This window comes from Lissotriton helveticus, chromosome 7, assembly GCF_964261635.1.
Source record: "Lissotriton helveticus chromosome 7, aLisHel1.1, whole genome shotgun sequence".
Taxonomy (NCBI): Eukaryota; Metazoa; Chordata; class Amphibia; order Caudata; family Salamandridae; genus Lissotriton; species Lissotriton helveticus.
In genome coordinates this window covers 606,439,140-606,457,471 of record NC_136068.1, presented here as the reverse complement: position 1 = coordinate 606,457,471, position 18,332 = coordinate 606,439,140, and the positions used below count along the sequence as shown (strand labels likewise).

The 18,332-nt window shown below is 49.7% G+C and overlaps 1 protein-coding gene across 2 annotated transcripts in view; it reads right to left on the bottom strand.

Moving 5' to 3' along the window:
* Positions 1-16,234, bottom strand: part of SNCB (synuclein beta) — a 132,405-nt gene extending 116,171 nt beyond the window's left edge. Inside the window, exon 1 of one of the 2 annotated variants that reach the window (XM_078652804.1) lies at positions 15,898-16,234. The gene's annotated coding sequence lies outside the window, so the exon portion shown is untranslated. The remainder of the gene's footprint in view (positions 1-15,897) is intronic. The other variant, XM_078652803.1, reaches the window with a different exon arrangement.
* Between the last annotated feature and the right edge of the window lie 2,098 nt (positions 16,235-18,332).

Sequence of the window (18,332 nt, the reverse complement as noted above, 5' to 3'; positions counted from 1 at the left end):
GCGCGACCCATGGTGCACGGGGACAGGAAGCAGGAGTCTAGTGTTGCCTCAACAACGAGTGTTACATGGGGTGACAGAGCCCATGGGTGCCTCGACACCACTATTACACAGGCAGGAAGATGGCCAGGGATCACTTGCCACCAGTTTCCGACCGATAATCCGTAGGTGCCCCACCAATTCTGAGGCAGTTGGTATGAAAGTTGGCATCAGATGCAGCCAAGCATACGCTTGGCAAAATCAATAGAAACTAATGCCCAGCAAGACATTCTGTTCTTAGAAGTAATTCATGTATAACATACACTTTGATTACAGGAACTATTAACACCTCAAACTACACTTGAGAATATATTCAATCAGTCGGTAAACCCCTGCTCACATCCCCTATAACCCTGCTGTGTACCCTCACACAGATTTCTATGAATACATCCTCCCCATGGTTGCGTTAATACACATCTTTATACTATGACAGCTTCCTTCATGGTACTTAAACGCAATGTATTGTATTGTTTAAATCTACCCATCCTATATATATGTATTTTGCTTCCCCGATTTTGATATGTCTGTTTACTTTCTTTCTTTTGAAAACCAGTAAAGATTTTCTGAAATCAAAAAACGAATGGCCAGCAATACATACTGTTTTAAGAAGTAATTGATGTATAAGATACATTTTGATTACAGGAACTATTAAAACAATGACTATCTCGCTTGCAACACAGAACACTCCAGACCATACGGTTCATATGGTGGGACACCATCCAGATTTTCTATTAGCATAATAAAGGCAGGATAATGTTAATATCCCGTAGGATGTTGTACAACAATATTGAGGTTTCAATATCGATCTGTATTAATATGGTCTACTACAATTATATCATCAAGGGACCTCTGTAGCTAAGTGTAGGTTTACTAATCATACTTACCTTGGCAATAGGTATATCCCGGCAGGGTAAGCATGTGTGTGGTTAAGGATATTAACTCTTCACTTGCATATAAATATATATACACACACTCTGAACATACACTTGTAGTCGATATTCTGCAGTCGATATTGTGTCAGCTTGATGTTTTTACCTCAATATTCTTACCAAGTAGGGTAAAATTTTCTTTACACCAGCATAATCTCATGTAACTTTCGGCATCATTTCACATTCCGATTGTCATGTGTAATGCTCGAGATTACACCATGATGCTATATCCCGTAAACAAGATTTTGTCCGGGGAAAAAATCCGATCAGAGAAGCACAGGAGCAACGTGAATGAAAAGAACATAAGAGGCTTTAGGCCATGTTACACACAATGTCATACTTTTCTAATGTAATGTGCCGCCTTATGTCCATGTTGGACGTGTGGTACCAGACTGGCATTTCACCGAATACACAATTTTGTGTTTTTTTTAAAACGTAAAATGCATCCCTGTGTCTAGTATGGATGTGAGGGGCTGGATTGGAATTTCAACAAAAAAACACATAGGGCCTCATTTACAAGAAAATGATGCAGCACGGCCCGCAAACCATTTTGCTGCACCAAGCTGCGTCATTTTAAAAGCACAGGGATGTGTCGTATTAACAATAATATGACACATACCTGTGCTTTAGCCAGCGCTGGTGCACAATTGGCTGCCATGCACCAATGCAGACACCCTTGCACCATGGAGCAACGCTGCCTGCGTTGCGGGGATGATTGTTATTGTTCAGGAAGGGGCATCTTCCTGCGCAAAATCAATCATTGATGGCATTTTCCTCTTTCTATGCATGCTGCTGATGCACTTATAGAAAGAAGAAAAAATCGAGGTGAAATAAAAATATTTCTCCTTGTTGCGCCTCCTTACGCCTCCCCTGGGGAGGCGTATGATTCTGATGCATTCCCAGTTTTACAAAAGGATGTAAATCTGGGAGTGGAGCAGAATTCTTGAGTGTTTGCTTGGTAACACCCACAGCAACACCCATGGCACGCCCCTTTCACGCAAAGTGATGTGTGAAAAGGGGACATATTTACCAGGCCACTAAAAGCCATGCAGGGTGGCTTTTCATGGCCTTGTAAATATGGGCCAGCACACTGCGCCGCTGGTTTGTCAGAAAAAGTGATGCACCTGCGGTGCAAGGGCCTTGTAAATGATGCCCACATAATATCTGGGTATTTTGTGCAGTTTCCAAATTACGTGAACTTTCAATGGTTTTTTTCTTACATACACGCATTGCCAGACTTCACCAGCCTCTAATACTGTGAGATAGGGCTTCAAAGTCGTCATGCAGCAAGAGACCTAACAAAGCACCTAGCTATGTATCACTGAGTGCGGCAAAATCCCACTAAAAAAGCAGCGATGGGAAATCAGAGTTTCTTTGTAGGTTTGAGTGAGCTGCAGCTATTACAGTTGAGATTTTCGGGTGCCCATGGAATACCATCCGACTAGGTACCTCACAGTCACTTATTTATACCTCCATTCCAACTGGGCATGGCAGGGTTGTTATGGTGCTCGCTGCATTACTCCAGCAAGGCTCTGGCTCCAGACATGGATATTTAGGAGCACCAAACACCAAAAATGATTTACAACTGCAACCCTACAATTCCCTATAGAGATTTTCCAACTCCATCGAGGTCAACAAGGCTTTGCCTCTCACAGTTATGGATAAAAGGCTTGGGAATTCTGTGGACCATCTCTGTTTGCATCTAGTCTGTTTTGTTCCCCCTGGGGTCGTCTTGCCTCTGCAGTGTCACTATGGGTTCCTGAACCTTAACCCCTTGTGAGCTGGTGACGGAACCACTTCGTCACCAGCCACGGACGTGCTGTGCTAATGACGGAGTGGTTCCGTCGCGGAGCGCCGCCCACGCTGCCGCGATTCCGCGCCTGCGCGGCACGTTCTATTGAGCGGGCTGGGCCGTGACGGAACCACTCCGTCACAAGCACAGCGCGCCCGTGGCTGGTGACGGAGTGGTTCCGTCACCAGCATGGCATCACCGCGCGGCCAGCCTCCCCCCCCCCAGTGCCGCGGCGTAATTACCGCCGCGGACAAGGGGTTAAAAGGGGTAAGGAACCTGGCACTTTATAATATGGGATGCCACTTTTTGCAAACCCCCTGCTACAGGAGCTGGGCTACTGGTTTTGGGGGTTTACAAACTCCTGGTGGAAGTAGGGCTGTTTATCTGCGCTTTGCGGTTTTCATGGGGTACTTGGTCACTTCTCCATCACTGCTTAGTTTTTCAGTTCTTGGAGAAACTTCACACCATCTGACAGACTCGCAGTGGGTTTAGGCTGATGCCATCTATTCTCCGAGGGATGCATCTCCACTTATTATACTTCAGACAGGACAACACTCCATGTCAGGACTCAGGAGAATAAACTCAACGGAGATTGGTTCCAGAGGCAATGGACCTCGTTGTTCATGAAGGCATGTGCCAGGTCTTCGTTGATTGACTACGTGTTAATATTCAAAGGACTGGCCACACGATCTCAGATCATTTCCACCTCAGGTGAGCTGGACATGGGCCCAGCTCCCACTAATAGGGAACATGTGTTTGCAATCCCGCCACTATGGCAAGCCCATTTTCCAGGTTATTTTGTAGTAAGCTGTGGAAGACTGACATAGTGGAAAGAGGTGCACATTTAAGACCTAGTTAAAGATCTGCCAATCAAGGGCATAAAGGTAAAGAGCTCATAATAAAGGGCACATGCATTTCCAACAGGGGCAAAAGAAGGTAATGACCACATGCACCTGTGGTAGTTACGAACTACTACACTGCACTTGGGAAGGTCAAGTTTTGGGAGATTACATGGGTTCTGTAAAGACTGCCCACTAGGCCTCAACCAAGGGGTACCAGAAAAGGTCACAAAGGCCAGCACTCTCGATAAAAGCATTGTTTTGGGTAAAAAATACTTTTAATGTGCAAATAAATCATATTTCTAGTTCTCAATAGAAGGCCACTAAGCTTCCCCCATCCAAGAGAGAGATATTAGGTCTCCATTAACACATCTGGGGACCCTTTTTTGTTCACCCATCAAGTAGCTGTTTGGGGTTCTGCCGGCAAATGATAGAGATGGCTTCCTGGTGGCCCCTGATGCTGAGGAGGTGCATTAGGAAAAGGATAAGGTGGAGGATTTTGTAGGATAGGACAGCAATGTCTTACCTGTCCACAGAGGCACAAAATCCTACATCTCTGGACTTTTATCCTTAATGGAGGAATAGATGGCCTTGTCAAACGAGGTGGAGATGTAATAGTAGCTGTTGCTGTTGAGGTGACAGGCAGGTGCTGAGATTCACAATCTCAGGCCTACTCCGTATTTATTCATCTTTAAAGGTCTTTAGTGTGATTTACTGAGATATTATGAGCTGCTCATATGATGCTGCATGCATGCTTACTATTCCTTTGCAACTACACATGGACAAATCCAATGGCAGACAGTCAATTGACTAGGGTAAGAAAATCCTCAGCCAACACCACTAAACGGCGCAAGACACCGCACCAGCGACCTCCCTCGTCTTTGTTCGTTGCACTGTTATTAGGGGACTCCCATATGTCTACTTATTCATTCAATCAATCAAAGCATTTGTACAGCGCACTACATACCTGTGAGGGTCTCAAGGCGCATGGGGGGAGGAGCACTGCTACTGTTCGAAGGAGGTCTTCGGTCTGCCGTAGGCAGATGGGGAGGGTGTTCCACGTCTTGGCGGCGAGGTGGAAGAAAGATCTGCCGCCAGCGGTCGGATCCGGGGGACAGTGGCGAGGGCGTGGTCTGCGGAGCAGAGCTGGCGGGTGGGGGTGTAGAGACTTGGTCGTCTGTTGAGGTATGCCGGTCCGGTGTCGTGGAGTGCCTTGTGCGTGGGTGAGGAGCTTGAAGGTTATCCTCTTGTTGATAGGGAGCCAGTGCAGGTCTCTCAGGTGGGGTGTGATGTAGCTGCGGCAGGGGATGTCGAGGATTAGGCGTGCGGAGGCGTTCTGGATGCATTGGAGCCGTTTCAGGAGTTTGGCCGGGGCTCCTGCATAGAGTGCATTGCCGTATTCCAGTCTGCTCCTGATGAGGGCCTGGGTGACCGTCCTTCTAGTTTTGGTAGGGATCCACTTGAACATCCTGCGAAGCATGCGGAGGGTGTTGGAGCAGGAGGAGGAGACAGCGTTGACCTGTTTCATCATGGCGAGGGTAGAGTCAAGGATGACCCCTAGGTTGTGTGCGTGGTCGGTGGGTGTAGGAGGTGCTCCTAGTGCAGTCGGCCATCAGGAGTCGTCCCAGGCCGAGGGGGTGGGACCGAGGATGAGGACCTCCGTCTTGTCCAAGTTCAGCTTTAGTAGGCAGTTTCTCATCCAGTCGGTGCCGGCCTTCATTCCTTTGTGGAGGTTGATTTTGGTGGTTGTTGGTGAGGGAGAGGATTAGCTGGGTGTCATTGGTGTAGGAGATGATGTTGAGGTCGTGCCAACGTGCGACGTGGGCGAGCAGAGCCATGTAAAACGTTGAATAACGTGGGCCTGAGGGATGAGCCTTGGGGTTCGCCGTAGATGATTTTGGTGGCTTCGGAGCGGAAGGGGGGGAGGCGGTCGCTCTGAGTTCTGCCGGAGAGGAAGGAGGTGGTCCAGTCCAGTGCCTTTTCTTGGATTCCGGCATCGTGGAGGCGTGCTCTTAGTGTGCGGTGGCAGACTGTGTCGAAGGCGGCTGATAAGTCCAGGAGGATGAAGGCCGCCCTTTCTCCGTTGTCGAGCAGGGTCCTGATGACGGTGGCGGCGATGAGGGCAGTTTCGGTGCTGTGGTTGCTGCGGAACTCGGACTGGAACGGATCCAAGATGTTGTTCTCTTCGAGGATGCTTAGCAGTTGTTTGTTGATGGCCTTTTCGATCACCTTCCCCGGGAACGGTAGCTGGGAGATGGGTCGAAAGTTCTTGAGGTCCTTGGGGTCTGCCTTGGGTTTCTTGAGTAAGGCGTTGATCTCTGTGTGCTTCCAGCTCTCTGGGAAGGTCGCTGTCTTGAAGGAGATGTTGACGGTTTTCCGGATGTGGGGTGCGATGGTGCTGCTGGCTTTGTTGAAGATGTGGGGTGGGCAGGGTTCTTCTGGAGTGGACGGTGTTCATGATCTTGATGGTGTCGTTGTCGTTGATGTTGGTCCAGGCGAGCAGGCGGTTGGTGTGAGTGGTGGTCGTGGCAGCGGGGGTGTCGGCGGTTGCCGGGGTGGTGACGACTTCGAAGCTGTCGTGGATGTCGTTTGATCTTGCGATAGAAGAAGGTGCCCAGTGAGTCGTACAGGTCTTGTGATGGTGGGATGTCGTTAGTGTTGTAGCTGGGGTTGGAGAGTTTCTTCAGGATGCTAAGGAGCTCTTTGCTGTTGTGTGCATTGTTGTCTAGGCGGTCTTTGAAGGCGGTCCTTTTGGCGGGCTCTCTGGGGCACTGGCGCAGTGGGGCTGAAGTCCATGTGCTTTGTGCCCTGCATGATGGGATGCTTCCGTAAAGCTTTCTCTCCTAGTTTCTTATGCCTAAATCATCCCATCCTCTCTCTTATAGACAGAGGTCTGGCAAGCATGCACTGTTTAGGTGGCACTTGGCGCATAGAGGCCCCTATCTGTGGTCCCTCATAGGCTAGCCCCAGATTTGACCCTTTCTGATTAAATGAAGTCTGGGTCTGTCCTGGGAGTAAGCACATCTGCATTAATGACTAGTTCTTTGGTAAAGATAAAGGAAGGAATACTTGAAGCTGCCTCTTGGAAAGAGATAGTCATATATCGGGGTCAAGTTCTGCTTTAAACTCCTGAGTGGCCATTGGTGAAAACCTCTGAAGAGAGGTCAGGTTTCAGATGCCAGGAGTGGGATCCTCCAGCAGCTAAGGTTCCAGTCAGAAAACTAATTTCTGGCAAGAAGGCAGTGTTATTGTAGCACATGGAGGATGCTATCTCTGTGGCGCTCCTGGGGTACAGGAAGAAATCTAGCAGGACTGCCTAGCTGCACCATGGACATGTCAGGAATTGAAAACCAAGCAGCTATTTTCCAGCAGAAAACAATGGAACGTGGATTGCTTTGATGTATCTGTCTTTATATATTATATATAGAGGCAGCATAGACTTCACTCTGTACCGCAATTCCTTTAAGTTAGACTGCAAGAAAAGATTGTCGATTTTTTATATTATTAGCATCTTTGGTTTGGACTTCTTGGATTGCGTATGCAAGGGGTTTAGAACTGTGCATGAGGGTACCTGGCTGCAGAACAGTCCTCCCCAACAGACTCTGGTGGTGAGAGAGGAATTGCGAGAGAACCCAAACCTTCAGAAGCAGTCTGGAGGAACGTGCGACAATCCTGACCACCAACGCAGGCTAAAGAATATGGGTGTTGTTGACACCAGTGACATCTCAGGGGCAGAGACTCAGATGCCCGCTCTGCACTAACAGCTTGAGGAGAAAGATCTCAGGAACAGTTCATGATTGCCCTAACAAGGACCCAGGAGAAGGGATCCCTGGGTATAGCGGGTGCCTTTGATCACAAAGGAGAAGTTGCCCCAGTTGCACTTACTGTCTATACTACGTTTGTGAGAAAGTAGAAGCAGAGACACAATCTTACGCCTTTTGCCACTACAGGATGAATGCCAGTGGACCCATGGGAGTCTCCAAGTGAAGGAATAGCATTTCAAACACCTCACACTTGTCACGGCGACTTACAAAACCACAGAATAAAGTGACAATGGGTGCTGAATCACCATACCCTATCAAGGAATCGTCCTAATCAACAGTGTATACAAGAAAGGTAGTCTTGACCCGCTCTGAATTGGCTCTTAATCCTCAGAACCCGCCTTGAAACTTCAGAACTCGTCACCAAATCCATCAGACATCCTTAGTCTCTCAGAATTGGCTCAGAATCCCTCAGACTCTGTCCAGAGTTTGTCAGAGCCCAACCCATGTCTCCCTAAACCTTCCATAAACCCACAGAATATACTCCAAGTTTCTTAGACTATACACTGTAGCATCAAAACACACCAGGAGTCCAAAAGGATATGCTTCCTTCCTTCCCGTGAGGCACCCTAAATCCCTAGAACCTACTGACTCGCTCAGACCTAGCTCAGAATCTGGGCTAAAACAATCAAAACCAGATATGACTCTACTACACCCTGCTCTGGATCCATGTGAATCTGCAGTGAATCTCTAATAATTCGTGAGTACTTAACAAAATGCCCTCGGTCCTCCCAAATTGCGGTTGGAGTCAACCAGTGCTCGCACTCAATCCCCTTAAAAATTACCTGCACCCACAAATCCCTCCCTGAAAGAGCTGAGAACCAGCACTAAATCCACTGGAGTCTGTCATGCACCCCCAAAACATGCACAGAAGCCCTTAGATCCATCACTGATTCTTCTAATCCTTCCAGAACCCACTAAAATGTCCTCTTAATCCCTCATAGTACGTGCTTTAAATCTGTCACAATCAGCCCTGTCTTGGACTCTACATTGTGGGCCTCATTAATGGGGTTTTGGCGTAGAGCAGGGCAGCAAGTCACCTTGCTGTGCTGCCCTGCGTCAAAGTGAAAGGGCAGGAGTGTGCTGTTTCTATTCCTGTCCTTCCCCCTGTGCTGGTGCCATTTCGGCAGCCTAGCACCAATGCAGGGACCCTAGCACCTGTGGCGTAGCTAGGGCTTTTGACTCCCGGGGCGATTACTTTACTTTGTTGCCCGGTGCCGGTAAGAGCAGGGGTGGGGATGAGTGTGGGCTAAAGACCACAATCAGCGGTCATGCATTCAACGAGGGAGAATAAACAAACAACAAAACTTACTTTGTGTTCCCAGCTCCCCACCGTCCCCAAAAGAGTGACGCTTGGGGTGGACCTTCCCCCCCACCCCCCAGCTATGCCACTGCCTTGCACCATGGTGCAAGGGTTTCTGTGTTGCTGACAGGATTGTGTTTGAGCAGGAAGGGGCACCTCCCTGCACAAAAACAACCCCAAGAGGCGTTTTCCTCTTTCTATATGTGCTGCAAAATGCAGCACACATGGAAAGAGGAAAAATTAGGAGAAAAAAAGTTATTTCTTCTAGTTACGCCTCACCTCAGGAGGCGTACTGTTTGGGCGCTTCCCCAGATTTACATGGTCTTGTAAATCTGGGCAAGCATCAACCTCCATGGGTGCTGCATGGGATCACCCGCCAGAACGCCCATGGAATGCCTTCTGAGTGCAGAGTAAGGCAACGCATGATTTGCGCTGCCTTGCCTTACTCAATATCTATGAGGCCATTCAAAGCCACGCAAAGTGGCTGTACGTGGCCTCATAGATATGATTTCAAGGTTTGCCCCGCTGGGCTGCGGCTGCGTTGCTGGGCATAAATATGTCTCTTTGTGACCATCACAGAACCTGGCCTGAATCCTCAGAACATGCCAACAATTACCCATACCTGCTTTGGATGCCTGAAAAATGATCTTGAATTGCTCAGGAAATCTCTGGTTCCTTGAAACCTACCCAATCAACTAGAAACGTTTTTAATGACAGTGAACATATTCTGAATCTGAGTGGACATACTCTGAGCAGCTGAGACCATGCCTTGAATCTCCCAAACTGAATCCATCAGGTCCTGCCCTGATTCTCTCAGAAGCTGCCATGGGTCCTTTATCAAACCTTCCAGCGTATGCCTCGGTAGCATGCCTGGATTCCTCACAAGATCTGTTGTATTTCCTCAAATCCTAAGAACCTTACATAAGTCTTTTAGAACCTCGCCTTCATTGCTAAATAACCCTACGTGTATACCATTCTTCGCTTATTTGTTAAATGGTTCTGACTGTATAAGACCCTGTCCTGAATCGCCAAAACCCTCCCTACTCCATCAAACCTTGTCCTGAAGAGCTCTAAGCATGCTCTGAATACACAGAACCATTCGGTCCATCAGAACCTGCCCTGAAGAACTCTGAGCCTGCAGTCATTCGACCATGGTTTTCTAGGCGACATCAGCATCTGCCACCATGCAGAGCCTCTGGAATGATGCAACTCCTCAGCCTCCACGATTTCCACATAATCATAGGTTTAACCACAATTTCTGTCTAATTCACCATCTGGTGCATAATTTGAGGGTCTCAGTGGTAAACAAAAACGTTTTGAGTCCAAATGGATCAAAAATTACTTTAAAAAGAGCCACATGCTGCTAACTGGTCATCTTTCAGTTGCTAATGCTACCTTACAGTGTCCAGTTGGGGGAACAGCGTTTACTACGCAACTTTTACAACGCTGTGCCTTTAAGACGCAACTTTTACAACGCAAGTCGTTACAACGATTTGCACTGGGGGGCGCTCCAGGATAGGGAATAGTTTTATTTACTATCCAACTCCTTCCCTGCTATCCACGGGGACTGGAGTTGGAATAGTAAATTAAACTATTCACAATCCAGCGCCCCCCAACGCAAGTTGCGTCGTAAAGGCATGCGTTTTAAATGCATGTGTAGTAACAACATACATCCGTCCAGTTGGTACTGATCAAGGGACACTTTTCTCCAGTAAATAATAATGTGTGTTAAAATGACAAAATAGCTCATTATTATTGGAATAGAATGAGCTACATTATGGCCAGGGCAACTGAAATGATGCAATTCTACATACATGGCGTTTTCTGCACATTGTTTACTGGCCCCATTTGAAATATATGTCACCTGCCGTTTAATTTTCAATTTTCAACAAAAAAAATGTCTAGCTCAAATGGGTCAAAAGTTGCTAAACCTGCTGCCAGCTCTGTTGCTGTACTACGACAGGCCATTTGAAAAGTTATTGGTTCACCTATCAGTTGCTAATTGATGTATTTGGGTATTAAACTGATAATAATGAAGAGAAACCCTTTGCAGACATTGGTAACCTATGTCAAAATGACAAATATAATTGTCTTTTTCTTGCCTCATAATTCAGCTGATCCTGCCACATAATTGTGTCCTCTTATGCCACCTAATTCCAAGGGCCCCGGTTATGGTGCATAATGTGCCTTTTCTGGCCGCATAATTTAGTCAACTTTTACACATAATTAATTTCCGTGTTGCTGCCTAATTCCAGGCGGCTTATTATTGTCAATTCGTCTGAACCTGATCTCAAACCGGAGCTTCCTTTAAGAAAAACAAATATCGCTCAGCGTTGACATGCACCGATTGCCGATGAGCGGCCATTAATGACAAAGGCGGTGGCGGGGTTGCATTCATGGTATGGGATGAAATCTCCCCACAAAACCGTGCGCGTGGCCATTAATAGAATCCCACTTGATGACCTCAGAACCTGCCCCGACCTCTCCCCACTGTAAACGCGTCGCTTACTATAAGACGAACTGTATTACTCGATGGCATGACCCCTTCAGAAGCCCTGAGCACCTTTCACTCCCCCCGGACACCATTCATTGTTTTGACCCCCGATGCAGGGGCTCTTTCAGTCCCTGCATAGGGAAGCACCCTTCACGGGGCCCCCACTCACTCCAAGGCCAAGGAGCGTCTGTGGGATACGAGGGACTCGGGGATTCCACATCAGACTCTGCAGGAAAGGGGGAGGGGTTGGTGGTTACGCCACTGCCCGCAGACGATGCCCCGGGGACCCGTCCGCCTGAGCAGACCCCCTCTCAGGGAGGGGGTCCCTTCGATAAACCCTCCAACCAAACGAAACCAAAAACAACCCCACGACCTTCGCTCATCCTTGCCGGGAGCGGAGGGCGCTGGGTGGTGCTGAGGCGCCCCCGTTCGCTGGAGACGGGGGTCGACCCTGCTCTGGCGGAGGAAGGGTAGGATCGGACGGGAGAGGCTTCCGGTGGTCCCGGTTACATCCACGGTGCACCGGAAATGACCGCTAAACTGTGACCCTCACAAGCCCCACCCCAGCGCACATCAATAGCCAACAGTGATAGCCCCTCGAGCCCACTCCGCCACCTCTAGGCTTGGGGCACTGTAGCCTCGTGTCTCTGTGCCTGCAACCCTGTCCCCTAAACCGGAAGCTCTTGTAGACTCACTGAACCTTCCAGGCCCCTGACTCCATTCATAGCCTCCAGTATTTGAGCCTCATCCTAGGGGGCTCGTCTAGACCATGGACCACAAACACCGCCTCATTCTCTGCTTCCTTCCCATCTAGTGGACCTGCTGGGCTCCCCTTGCGCCCTAGATCTGGCTGCCCTGGGCGCCTCTCCGCGCTCACGCCTCTCTTTGTACCATCAAGCCAGAGACAGTGCTGAACCCACCGGCCCTGAAAGACTAGGGTACCCCCCTCGGGTACGTCAACATGTTGGACTCTTATAGCATTTCATGTCTTTGGGCTTTTATGTCTGTGTTTTGGGAAATCTGGGCCTATCAAATCACTGGCACGGGCTTTGTTGGGCCCCTTAACTCCTGGGTCGCGCTAGGAGAGAGCCTTGTGGGTGCAGACACTCTCTTGCAGACCCCATTAATGTCTGTGTCCCCTATGCTTGGATTTCCTCTAGGTTGTTGCACCCTATGTCTCGTAGGTGGGCCTCCTGTCGACGATGGTCACCTCTAACCCAAGGCTCTCTCAGATTTGGAATCTCTGGGTTTGGGGTGCATCTACACAAGGACACCCCCGGGCCCGGCCCCTCAAGAGAGGGACCCCATCAGAGAGGTCATTTCGTAGGCTATGGTTTCCTTGCTTGATGGTATCTGTGCGCTTGACGCGTCTACTCTTGAACTCTCCTTAGGTTAGACCCTCTTTGCTGAGGTCCCTTCAGGAGCCTTCAGGCTTGTCCCTCTAAAGGTACAGGCACCACTCATAATAATAATAATTTGATGCTATATAGCGCCTGCTACCTCACAACTGCTGTTTCATACCAATGACAATACCTAGTATTTCCATGAGTAGGTACCACATTTGTCGACCTACGAAGAATGAAAGTCTGAGTGAAACATGTGATATGCATTTTTCACATCAATGTCAACAGTGAGCGCCTAACCCGTTGAGCTGTCTCAGTGGCAAAGGCTGTCCTGGCTCTGGACAGGGCCCCATGGGCCGCTAGCTTCTGAATGGCTTCAGCTCTCCCTAGGTTTGCCAAATCTAGGCCAGTATTTCCTCTAGGCCTGGACACTGTCTAAGCTTGCCCCCATCTCTTGGCTTGACCCCTTCAAGGCTTTAACTGGTATGGGTAGTAACTCCTCTAGACTTGAGCATTAAGCAGGCCTTCCTCTCTAGGCCTGGGAACGCGCACGTCTGCCAAGTCTAGGCATGCACCAGTGTAGGCCTAGGGCCATCCAGGCCATGGGATAATGCCTAGGTGTGCACCACTTTAGATTTGCACTCAGTCTAGGAATGCTGCATTTTCCAGATAGTTATGGGTTTGCTGCATTTGCCACATAATCCATCACCTGCTCCATAATCTGCATATTGTAACAAAAAATGTTTGCTTCTGGTCAAATGGATCAAAAGTTATTAAATTCTCGGCTAAACACGTTGCAGCGCAGTGTAAGACCCTTCACAAAGGTTGACGGGTCACTTTTCTATTGCTCATTGCTGTGCTTGTGCGTTAAACTAGTACTAATGAGATGAAACCTTTGGGGAAACGGCCTTTACAACGTGGGTTGAGCCACACATGCCGTTTGTACACAAGCGGAACAGCGCTTGTCTAAACTATGCTTCTGCCTTATAAACCCTTCTGCCTTAAAAAACTTCTACCTTAAAAAAGCTTCTGCCTTAGCCAAGCATATGTGCGGATAAGGCAGTCAGCTGTATAAATGTGAAGATGGGCGGGAAGAGGAACAGGGAGGATTGGGAGAGGAAGCTCCGGGGTGCCTGGTACCGGGTTGGGGGAGGTATTTTTTAGGGGTTGGGGTCAGTTTTAGGGCTCAGAGCGGGAGTTGGGTTTTTGTCAGGGTTTTAGGGTTCAGGACAGGGGGGTTGGGGTCGTTTTAATGGCTGGGACAGGGTTTTAGGGCTTGGGGGGAAGGGGCTGTTTTCAGGGGTGGGGGGCAGTTTTAGGGCAGGGGGCTGGGGTAGTTTTTGGCAGGGGCAAGGTGTTAGGCCTAGGGGTGGGGGAATGGGAAGTTCTCAGGGCCGGAGAACAGTTTTAAGGCTCAGGGCAGGAGGCTGGGGTCAGCTTGTTTTTTGGGCAGGGGTGTGTGTTAGGCCTCAGGGTGAGGTAAGCAGCCATGACAGGGAGGGAATGAAGGCTGTCGCTGACTGGATGAGGAGCAGCCGTCTGAAGCTGAACTCGAACAAGACGGAGGTCCTCATCCTCGGACCCACCCCCTCAGCCTGGGATGACTCCTGGTGGCCGACAACACTGGGAACAGAAGCGACACCCACCGACCATGCACGCAACCTAGGATTCATCCTCCACTCCTCCCTCTCCATGTCTAAGCAGGTCAACTCCGTCTCCTCCTTCTTCAACACCCTCCGCATGCTCCGCAGGATCTACAAGTGGATCCCGACCGAAACAAGAAGAACAGTGACACAAGCCCTCGTCAGCACAAGACTGGACTACGGCAACGCACTCTACGCAGGAATCCCAGCCAAACACCTACGACGACTACACCGCATCCAAAATGCCTCCGCCCGTCAACGTCCCCCACCGCAGCCACATCACTCCTCACCTGAGAGACCTACACTTGCTCCCCGTCAACAAGAGGGTCACCTTCAAGCTCCTCACCCACGCACACAAAGCACTCCACAACGCCGGACCTGCCTAACTGAACAGCAAACTCAGCTTCTACACCCCCACCCGCCAGCCTCGCCCTCGCCACTGTCCCCCGCATCTAACGAACGACCTCCGGTGGCAGATCCTTCTCCTACCTCGCCGCCAAGACCTGGAACACCCTCACTACCCACATACGGCAGACCCAAGATCTACTCGCCTTCAGAAGACTCCTCAAGACCTGGCTCTTCGAGCAGTAGCAGCACCCACCCCCCTCCCCATAGCGCCTTGAGACCCTCACGGGTAAGTAGCGCGCTTTACAAGTACTCTGATTGATTGATTGATAGTTTAAAGGGCTGGGGCGGGGTGGTTTAGAGGGCTGGGGTATCAGGTGTTATGATGCAGGGCGGAGGGATTGGGGTATCCAATTTACCATGCATATCCCTTTAACAATCATGCCTTTACAACTAAAATCTTTGTAAAGGCATGCCTTTTAAAGACGCGTTGTGGTTCAGACGCATTGTTTAGGCATGCGTGGTTGTATCCAACAACCAACCCTTTGCCCAGACAGCGTCATGTTTCAAAATGACAAAATAACGAATACTATCACGAAATGTGCTACATTAAGCTGCATAATTTGCCTTTTCTTAACACATGATTTAGTCAACCCTGTTGAATATTGTTGTCCTCCCCTGCGGATAGGCTATGTATGGCATTTGTAGGCCTGGCTTGTCTAGCTGCGGATCCCCCTATAGGTTTCAGTCCCCTCTTAAGGTCGGGGTTCTCTCTAGTGTTCAGCTTCCCTTGTGTTTCCTCTAGGCGCCCCACCCCCACGCCCCCAGGCTAGGGGCCCCTGGAGAGTTAGGCCCCGTCTGAGCTTGTACCCCATATGTAGGGTGACCATTCATCCCGGATTTGGCAGGACGGTGCCGGTTTTTCACAACGTTTCCCGGCAGATTTCAAGGAATGTCTCATGTCCCAGTTTTTAAGAGGGTCGACTGAAAACGGGGAAAGGTGTTTTTTTATGTTTTACAAAGCAGGGGTAGCTAGTTGTTTCAAGAAAGTAATCTAAATTAACAGGCAAACTACAGGGTTTGAAAATTGCCTTTTAAGTATGTTCTGCTGCCTGTTCTGTAATTCCCTGCTGAGGAGCGCTGTCATTCTGTGCGCTCGCTTGAAGTCAAATATTAGTCCTTCTTCTATTTTTTTTAAAAATGTCACGGTTTTTGGCTTTAAAATTCTAGTCACCCTACCCATATGGACTCGCCCCTTACACTAGGGCACCCTCCAGCCATAGACTGCCATTACACTTGGGCGACCCCCCATGCTCGGTCTGTCCGGCGTCAAGGCATGCCCCTATCCTCACCTGCAGCGACGCTAGGGAGAAACCGTGACTGGGCTCTTCGAGGCCGGGGCGACGACTGGGAAATCAAAGACGCGGGGCAGTCAGAGCATTCCCGGTGACCCCTCCTCGCCGGTGGCACGGTGTCTCCGGTGTCCGACGGGCCTGCGGGACGGCGTCAGGGGTGGCGGCAGCCGAGCACTGTGTACCGACGGCGGGAGGGAGGCTGGTCCCTGGGGGGATCCTCGGATACGCGGGTGGCTGCTGGTCCCCTCTGGTGGCGCTCCCGGGCCCTCTGCCGTCCGCACTGCCCCTTCTCTGGCGGAGACGCTCCTCTTGCCTGTCGCGATACCGAGGAGGTTGGGATGAGGATAATCCGCGCCGAGCCTGGACCCCCGCCCCCTCCCTGCGCTCGGCCGCCCTATAGGAGCCGGGAAGCAGGGTTTCATCAGCCGCGTCGCAGCAATCAGCTCCGGAGGATGCGGCCCCCTCCCAGCTGCCTCTCCCGGGTGGGGGGAGGGGAGGGTGCCCAGCCATTCCTCCTTGCATTTTTCTTTCTCTCCCTGAATTGGGAGGAGAAGCCCCTCCCGTGACCTTTTTCTCCTTCACGTCGCTATGCCGGTGGAAGACCCATGCACGCCTGGGAGACCCCGTGCCCCCCCAGCACACCCCCTGCCCACCCCCTTCTCTACACACCGTCAGCGTCACACGCTCGGGGTGAGATGTGCTCGTGATGGACACGTTTATTTCGGGTCCCCCGTACTTGCCAGTGAGAGAGCAGTGGAGCATAAGAAGGAAGTGGGCGGGGCGATTTACTTTGAAGTATAACAATGAATCACTGCGGGGTAGGGTTCTCCCAAAAACCGTAATTCCAGAGCATTATTTCTGATCCTGGAAACACAAATAATATGTTGGTAGCTTATACATCCACTGGCTCAAACCTACAGCCATCGGCTAGTGCGGAGGATTCCCTAAGGAGGGTGTCACCTACTCACAAAATCCCATATACAGCCCCAGGTGGGTGCAATCAGAGAAACGCAAATGCGTCACACCGAGGTGGGGCAGAGGGTTGGAGGAAACACTAATCACAAAACCTCAAATCATGTACAGCGTCGATTGTTTGACTGGGGAGGGGAGGGGTCCTCCAAATGAAACCTCATCCATCAACAGAGCGTGTGTGTGGGGGGGGGTCTTCTAACCTCAAACTACAAAATACATTAACAGAAGGGAGCAGGGCAAATGTTAGCTAAAACTGAAACCTATTAAGACATAAGTATCTACCTATATATGTGTGTGTATGGTGGTGTTTGGTCAGTTGTGTGTGTGTGTGGGGGGGGGGGGGGGGGAGGTGCTTTAAAATACGCACTGAGACCGAAATCGTCATCTGAGGGCCAGCTCTGTAGGGCGGGGGCGGGGTGGGATACAGTAAACCGCAGCCTCCTCTAAACAAGGACGGCCCAGCCAGAGCTTTTTTTATTAAGAATTAAATTATCTTTAATTACATTTAAGTAGGTTATGGACACACGGGATTGATGGGTCGAAGGAATAACCTCAGCACAGAAGGTAATAATGACAATTAAAAAAAAAAAAACACAGGGAGGGACCGGTGTTCTCCTTCGGCGGATTTTGAGTCACTTCTTGCAGCAGCAGGACCTGTCCATGGTGCTGAAGGCTCTCTGAAGCCAGCCCTTTCAGCCCCGCTCCCTTGTGGTTCGGCCACGGTATTTAATTGAACCGAAGGCTGACATGAGGGTAAGGCAGCTGGTTATCTTAGAATGCCCTGGGACTCCCACGCTCCTCACAGAAGCCAGCAGGTCTTCTGTGTTCGGCAGTGCCTTTAAAGACCACGCTGCATTTTTAGCTTCCAGGCGTGTGCTTCCTCAGCCTGGCACAGTTACTTCAGTGCTCTGGGGCAGACGAGGCGGTGCTCGGATGGCAGACTGAAGCTTTCGGCTTCCCCAGGGCTCGTTCGTTAGGATTACCTCCTCATTATTGTATTTCATTAGTGATTGGTGTGCGCCAGCAATTTGCATGATATCTCGGTGATATGAGCTGTTTATATCGTGCATCCTCACAAAGCTCTGGCCTGTTTGCATTTGTGTTGACACGTGATACCCACTCAGACGTACGTCTGATTGTTGTGATAAGACTTTGTGATCGGCGTGGCTTTTGGAAAAAAAAGTGCATTTGTGGGACATTACCATGTTGGGTTAAGCTATGCAAAGTCGCTCTTGTGAGAAATTGGGTTGTTGATTGTGTGTGTGTGTGGGGGGGGGGGCTTCCTAAGCAACAGTCAGAATACCTGTCGAGTTAAACACAGTCACTAAATGAACCCATGCCTATCCCTCTGGTAGTTTGGTATTTATGCAGCACACAAACAGTAATACAGTGAAAACACAACAAAAGAGTAATCCCACAACAAGTAAGAAATATATAGTACAGTTTAATAAATTATCTGA